The following is an 8,146-nucleotide window of genomic DNA, read 5'->3' on the forward strand; positions in this document are numbered from 1 at the left end:
CTTTACAAGGTCTTAGGGTCTAGGTCTGTCCATCCACCCCCCCCCCCCTCCCCCTCTCCCTCTCTCCTTCCCTCCTTCCCTCCCTCTCTTCTCCTCTACTCCACCCCCTCCTCTTTCTTTTTTTGTTATTAGGCGCTGTGCGTCTTTAGGGAGACTCGTGGAATAGTGTTAATAAATAAATAAATACATGTTTTGAACTTTCATCAATTAAAATATAAGAAAAGTGGACTTGGGCGGTTGCGAGGAGCCGTTCCGTTGTTATGACCGTAAAGAATATTCATGAAGAATAGATCGCCTTGTTTGTTACCTCAGGATCTAGCTGTTTTGGGGGAAGGAGTTTTTTTTTTATAACCCCTCTGAAACCCCTTTAAGGTATAACATATTATTTACACTTTGTTTTTCAACGTTTTACTGTCTTACTTACTTTTTAGTTTTGCCTCAAAAGTTTCAAATGTGGAATCTGACCTTTGTAGCCCGGGGGCCTGGTACTGAGAGAGAGATGTTTTATTTACAGTCAGATGAATCTTATTACCTGGAGATGGCTGCTGCTCTTAGGGTTGTTGATATTTGACTCATTGTTTTCTTTCAAACATAAAATGTAAAATGTAGAAATAACACATTCAGCAAGACAGTAAACCGAAAGGTAGGCCGAAAATCTTGAATCACTAACACAGATTTACACAATTTGAGAGAAATAGGCCTTTTGTGTTCATAGAAAAAGTCTTTGGTCTTTGATTTCAACTCTTACACAGTGTCGCGTTTATATTTTTGTTCAGTGTAGAATAAGTCAGAATTTCGACAAATTCCCCAGATGTGTACTGTATGATAATCATTATCCTCCTTGAACCCCAAAAATCAACTGCCACTTTTAAGATCAATGACACATAAGGAATGCAGATTTACATGTTTTTCAATGTTATGTCAACATAGAGTAATATAATGCATTATAATCTGCTTATTATATATATATATAATTAACAATAATGTCTATAATGTTTATGTGTACAGATTCTTCTAAACTCTGATAAACCGCTCTGGATAGTTTCAGTGCTATTGCCCTCAGATCAATGTCAAAACAAACTTTCCACTCAATCTTCCAATTTTTTAGAACGCCTTAGTGCTTTGGTTTACTGTAGTTCTGAGGTTTACTGTAGATGTGTTTTTGCCTCCTGAGAAGCCAACTCAGTCAAGACTAGTTTCATCAAAACTTTATTCATTTACAATAATCCAAACTGAGATCAAACCACAAGCTGTAGTTCTCTGGAATCTTTGGAATTTACTTTTTTTAATACTTACGACTCTCTCTCTTCTCTGCATCTCCCTCTTCTCTGCATCTCTCTCTTCTCTGTGTCTCTCTCTCTTCTCTGTGTCTCTCTCTTCTCTGTGTCTCTCTCTCTTCTCTGTGTCTCTCTCTCTTCTCTGTGTCTCTCTCTTCTCTGTGTCTCTCTCTTCTCTGTGTCTCTCTCTTCTCTGTGTCTCTCTACCTTCTCTGTGTCTCTCTCTTCTCTGTGTCTCTCTCTCTTCTCTGTGTCTATCTCTCTCTTCTCTGCGTCTCTCTTCTGTGTCTCTCTCTCTTCTCTGTCTCTCTCTCTCTCTCTTCTCTGTGTCTATCTCTTCTCTGTGTCTATCTCTTCTCTGTCTCTCTCTCTTCTCTGTCTCTGTCTCTTCTCTGTCTCTCTCTCTTCTCTGTGTCTCTCTCTTCTCTGTGTCTCTCTCTCTTCTCTGTGTCTCTCTCTTCTCTGTCTCTCTCTCTTCTCTGTGTCTCTCTCTTCACTGTGTCTCTCTCTCTTCTCTGTGTCTCTCTCTCTTCTCTGTGTCTCTCTCTCTTCTCTGTGTCTCTCTCTCTTCTCTGTCTCTCTCTCTCCTCTGTCTCTCTCTCTTCTCTGTGTCTCTCTCTCTTCTCTGCGTCTCTCTCTCTTCTCTGTGTCTCTCTCTCTTCTCTGTGTCTCTCTCTCTTCTCTGTCTCTCTCTCTCCTCTGTCTCTCTCTCTTCTCTGTGTCTCTCTCTCTTCTCTGCGTCTCTCTCTCTTCTCTGTGTCTCTCTCTCTTCTCTGTGTCTCTCTCTCTTCTCTGTCTCTCTCTCTTCTCTGTGTCTCTCTCTTCTCTGTGTCTCTCTCTTCTCTGTGTCTCTCTCTTCTCTGTGTCTCTCTCTCTTCTCTGTGTCTCTCTCTCTTCTCTGTCTCTGTCTCTCTCTCTTCTCTGTCTCTCTCTCTTCTCTGTGTCTCTCTCTCTTCTCTGTCTCTTCTCTGTGTCTCTCTCTTCTCTGTGTCTCTCTCTTCTCTGTGTCTCTCTCTTCTCTGCGTCTCTCTCTTCTCTGTGTCTCACTCTCTTCTCTGCGTCTCTCTCTCTTCTCTGTGTCTCTCTCTCTTCTCTGTGTCTCTCTCTCTTCTCTGTCTCTCTCTCTCCTCTGTCTCTCTCTCTTCTCTGTGTCTCTCTCTCTTCTCTGCGTCTCTCTCTCTTCTCTGTGTCTCTCTCTCTTCTCTGTGTCTCTCTCTCTTCTCTGTCTCTCTCTCTCCTCTGTCTCTCTCTCTTCTCTGTGTCTCTCTCTCTTCTCTGCGTCTCTCTCTCTTCTCTGTGTCTCTCTCTCTTCTCTGTGTCTCTCTCTCTTCTCTGTCTCTCTCTCTTCTCTGTGTCTCTCTCTTCTCTGTGTCTCTCTCTTCTCTGTGTCTCTCTCTCTTCTCTGTGTCTCTCTCTCTTCTCTGTCTCTGTCTCTCTCTCTTCTCTGTCTCTCTCTCTTCTCTGTGTCTCTCTCTCTTCTCTGTCTCTTCTCTGTGTCTCTCTCTTCTCTGTGTCTCTCTCTTCTCTGTGTCTCTCTCTCTTCTCTGTGTCTCTCTCTCTTCTCTGTCTCTGTCTCTCTCTCTTCTCTGTCTCTCTCTCTTCTCTGTGTCTCTCTCTCTTCTCTGTCTCTTCTCTGTGTCTCTCTCTTCTCTGTGTCTCTCTCTTCTCTGTGTCTCTCTCTCTTCTCTGTGTCTCTCTCTCTTCTCTGTCTCTGTCTCTCTCTCTTCTCTGTCTCTCTCTCTTCTCTGTGTCTCTCTCTCTTCTCTGTCTCTTCTCTGTGTCTCTCTCTTCTCTGTGTCTCTCTCTTCTCTGTGTCTCTCTCTCTTCTCTGTGTCTCTCTCTCTTCTCTGTCTCTGTCTCTCTCTCTTCTCTGTCTCTCTCTCTTCTCTGTGTCTCTCTCTCTTCTCTGTCTCTTCTCTGTGTCTCTCTCTTCTCTGTGTCTCTCTCTTCTCTGTGTCTCTCTCTTCTCTGCGTCTCTCTCTTCTCTGTGTCTCACTCTCTTCTCTGCGTCTCTCTCTCTTCTCTGTGTCTCTCTCTCTTCTCTGTGTCTCCCTATTCTCTGTCTCTGTCTCTCTCTCTTCTCTGTGTCTCTCTCTCTTCTCTGTCTCTTCTCTGTCTCTCTCTCTTCTCTGTGTCTCTCTCTTCTCTGTGTCTCTCTCTTCTCTGTGTCTCTCTCTCTTCTCTGTGTCTCTCTCTCTTCTCTGCGTCTCTCTCTCTTCTCTGTGTCTCTCTCTCTTCTCTGTCTCTCTCTCTCCTCTGTCTCTCTCTCTTCTCTGTGTCTCTCTCTTCCCTGTCTCTTCTCTGTCTCTGTCTCTTCTCTGTGTCTCTCTCTATTCTCTGTCTGTCTCTCTCTCTTCTCTGTGTCTGTCTCTTCTCTGTCTCTGTCTCTTCTCTGTGTCTCTCTCTATTCTCTGTCTGTCTCTCTCTCTTCTCTGTGTCTCTCTCTCTTCTCTGTGTCTCTCTCTTCTCTGTGTCTCTGTCTCTTCTCTGTGTCTCTCTCTTCTCTGTCTCTCTCTCTTCTCTGTGTCTCTCTCTCTTCTCTGTGTCTCTCTCTCTTCTCTGTGTCTCTCTTCTCTGTGTCTCTCTCTTCTCTGTGTCTCTCTCTTCTCTGTGTCTCTCTCTCTTCTCTGTGTCTCTCTCTTCTCTGTGTCTCTCTCTCTTCTCTGTGTCTCTCTCTCTTCTCTGTGTCTCTCTCTCTTCTCTGTGTCTCTCTCTTCTCTGTGTCTCTCTCTCTTCTCTGTGTCTCTCTCTTCTCTGTGTCTCTCTCTTCTCTGTGTCTCTCTCTCTTCTCTGTGTCTCTCTCTTCTCTGTGACTCTCTCTATTTTCTGTGTCTCTCTTCTCTGTGTCTCTCTCTTCTCCGTCTCTGTCTCTTCTCTGTGTCTCTCTCTCTTCTCTGTCTCTGTCTCTTCTCTGTGTCTCTCTCTTCTCTGTGTCTCTCTCTTCTCTGTCTCTCTCTCTCTCTTCTCTGTCTCTCTCTCTTCTCTGTCTCTGTCTCTTCTCTGCGTCTCTCTCTCTTCTCCGTCTCTGTCTCTTCTCTGTGTCTCTCTCTTCTCTGTGTCTCTCTCTCTTCTCTGTGTCTCTCTCGCTTCTCTGTCTCTCTCTCTTCTCTGTGTCTCTCTCTCTTCTCTGTGTCTTTTTCTCTTCTCTGTGACTCTCTCTATTTTCTGTGTCTCTCTCTTCTCTAGGACGGTTGTCTTGTGCCTGGTGCATTCTAGTTCAGGTCATCCTGGCCTCCTAAAGCGTCCCTAAGAGTGTGCTTAATGAAGGAAATGAAGGATGACAATTTATAAACAAGTTAACAACGTCGCCGGCCGCCTCGTGAAGGGCGTTAAAGCCTTCATGGAGGAGGCCTCGGCCGCGGGGCTGCAGATGTTGGCTTATGTCTCAGCGGGCTTTTAATGTCCAGCTGAGAGCTGGAGACGGCCGTCCCCGAGTTTCACTGTTCACATTAAGGCTGCCGGGGCTGTCCAGAGCCCCAGTCACAGATGGGCTAGCGTGTCATCCAGGACGAAATACGGGTCAATTACTTGGACTACTGTTCGTTTTGGGGGGGTTTTGCGACTGTTTTTGCAAACAGAGGTGGTATGTTAAAAATTCAGAGGGGAGGTCCCGCTTAACACCAAAGTGCCAATTTTATTTTCGTTACATAATGAGGTGGAGTGTAATCATATAGCATAGTGGTTTGACACCGGGTTGCAGTGTGTGTAATTACACATTTAAACTAAATTGTCTATCGACTTTAATTAAATGTCACCCTACAAATATGGTATAAGATGACTTAATTATCTCTGATGTGTATTTATTTGAAAATCCTTGAAAACTGTGCATTGACATGAATAAACATTGAAATATTCATTAATGTTAGAGATTTTGAAAGTGTTGTAATAGTTTTTTTGTTTTTTATAGCAACGATAAATTGTTTACAATTGTTCACCCGTCTCCCTGTTTATGGTCTATGGGGTCCTTTACAGCATCACCTACAGTACTGTACGTCAACAGCAGGCCCTGCAGTAAACAGCACATGAGGTTTATATGTTTATATGTTTCCCTCAGAATCATTCCCACCAATGTTACGGATCAGCGATGGCGCCCCAACACATCCACCATCAGAGTTAACTCATTCAGCGCTGAAGGGTGAAGAAAAAGAGTGACTTATTGTGACTTTATTCACTAGAAATGCACATGATGAAATGCTTCATTTTTGTAGCAAATCAAATTACTGTTGCTAGGTAAATACCACTAAAACGGTCTTGGCACTCTACGTGGTGAGTGTTCCGGAATTCTTTGGCACTTGGTGTGGTTAAAGATCCACATTGTAACTGCCAATGGCCCCTGGTTTTGGCATGGATTACTTTTTCTTATGATGACTGATGGATAGACGATTCGCTTACTTAGACAAATGTATTTGTTGTAAGTCTCTTTGGATAAAGGTGCCTGCTAAATGTCAAAAATGTACATGTAAAAATGTAACAATGTGACCCAGGCAACGACCATCCCATAACCACCCAGCACGGCATTCTCCCAGCGGTCGGGGGTACCGTACCCTCCTCCAAAGCCCTCCCGCTCCAAAAGAACATCCTGTCGAGCCACCTCAGAAACGTCAACACTCAATCTCAGCCTAATTGAATCCTAAACCGGTCCAACATTTTTTCCTTAAGCACAACCATTAAAACATTCTTTTGTTTTGCAAGTTCTTGGAATGGAACCTACAGAGCAGGGTACATCCAGGGCTTTGGCGCTGTGTGATGTCGTAATGTCTCTAACATCTGTTGAAAGAGGTGGATGGGAGGAGATGGGAGGAGAGGGGAGGAGAGGGGAGGGGAGGGGAGGGGAGGAGAGGAGAGGGGGGAGGGCAGAAGAGGGGGGGGGGAGAGGGGAGACTGAACGTGTTCAACAATCGACGGGGTCATTCAGGGGAGGCTGGTGGAGGTAGAAGTTGGAGGACTACCTTTTCTCATTCCATACCGTGTATTACAATGAGCCCGTCCTCCGATTTCTACCTCCACCAGCCTCCCCAGTTATATAGTCACAGTCCAGGGGTGCAATTCTTTGTGAAGGTAGTCAGAGTATCGCAGCCATAACAGTGTTCGCTAATTCAGTTAGACAGTAAGACACAATATTGTCAGTGTAGCCTATTGGGTCATGTAATGTCATAACAGAACAGCTGGTCAAAAACACAGTCATAAAGAAAAAAAGGAGAAACCTAGATTCTAGTGTTTTCCAGGATCTGTCTATCACAGTCATCAGGCTAGAACCTAGACACACAAATCACAATCAGGTCCGACCTTCAATTTCCAAATACTTTAATTGGCGGCCGTGTATCGGTTACATTGCCGAACCGCCGTGAACGTAAACACCGGGCTGTGCGGTCGTTAGACAGGATTGTGCGCTCCGAGCCGGCGGTAATTGCTTGACCAGGCTTCTCTGATTCGTCCTCGTCTGGAGAACAATGGTGTGGTGCGAACCCGGTACTCCACAACAGAAGTTTCTACAACAGCCGGGCCAATTTAAACATACAGGAGTGTTGAGGAAAATTGGGATATAAAAACCAGGGGAAGTAAAACCTGACACCTGACACAAAGATTATTTATGGATTATATTTCTATATATTTCATTTTACTCTCCTGTTTTCTAATTGGCATGGTCCGAGCTTGCAGTCAGAGTGTAGCGGTGAAACGGGTCTGTAGGGGACCGTTCCAGCGAGTGGCCCGGTTCGCTCCCTCTCCTGAGAGCTCTGAAGAATGAACCTGTCTATGGACAGGACCCATAAAGACCAGCCCAACCCCTCCCCTCCTCCCTCCCCCCCCCCTCCCCTCCCTCCCCTCCTCCCTTCCTTTATTTCCAGCTCCAGTGTGTTCTGTGAAACCAGGCCTGGTCCTGTGTGGGTACTTATCACCTGTAATGAACGGCGATGAGGCCTCTCCCTGCCAGCGCCAGCGCCAGGGGCTGGTTCTGGTCCTTCTGGCCCAGGCCCGCGGCCCGGCGGTAGGCTTGATCACATCACATCCGCCCAGCGAGCGGAGCCTTCTCACACTGGACCTGAGTCAGACCTGTTATCCTTGGCCCTGTTCAGCCCTGTTCTGCTCCTATCAACCCAACCGAGCCAGGAGAATCAATCACTAACCCCCTCTCCTCAATATGAACTAATTTGATTTCTGGGTTATAAGGTAATAAATAACAGTCATAAAACAACACTCGTAGGGTGTGTTTTTTTTCTCGCGCCGGGGACAAGACGTGTATTGTGCTTTGCTCTAATTGACTACAGGTTTTCCTGTTAGAATGTCAGCCATCTGCGGAGTCCAGTAACATTCCTGAACGCTTTTTATTTCTTAATGAAACCAAAGAGAGCCAGAGTGTGTGTGTGTGTGGGGGGGGGGGGGCGGGCGGGGGGGGGGGGGATAGAGAGAGAGAGAGAGAGACAAGGGAGGAGGAGAAGAAAAACAAAATAAGGAAGGGAGAGCAAAGGAGGGAAGGGAAGGGAAGGGTTGGGAGAAGAAAAAAAACAGATAGAAAAGAAGCTCTGTTGATTTGCTGGTTTATTGCATGTGGCACTTCAGTCTTGTTTTTGCCAAGATGGTCAGGTGTTTGGACAGGGAAGTGGATGAGGACACGGGAGGGCGTCCCAGGGGTCACGTCAGCCTGTGTAATGTGATGTAATTGCAAGCATTAAGTGCAGGAGTCACCCAGACAATATCCCCCTTTGTGAAGTGAATTAAAGAATATTAGCTTCAGGAGTGCACCCCACCACCTCTCCACCCCTCCACCTCTCCACCCCTCTCTCTCTCTCTAATGGACGGAAAATGGATTGGTTCACGATTTAGGGGGTCATTAGAATACAAAGCCCTGTGTTAAGAGGGGACTTGGCACT

This window comes from Nansenia antarctica, assembly GCF_963989245.1.
Source record: "Nansenia antarctica genome assembly, chromosome: 3".
NCBI lineage: Eukaryota > Metazoa > Chordata > Actinopteri > Argentiniformes > Microstomatidae > Nansenia > Nansenia antarctica.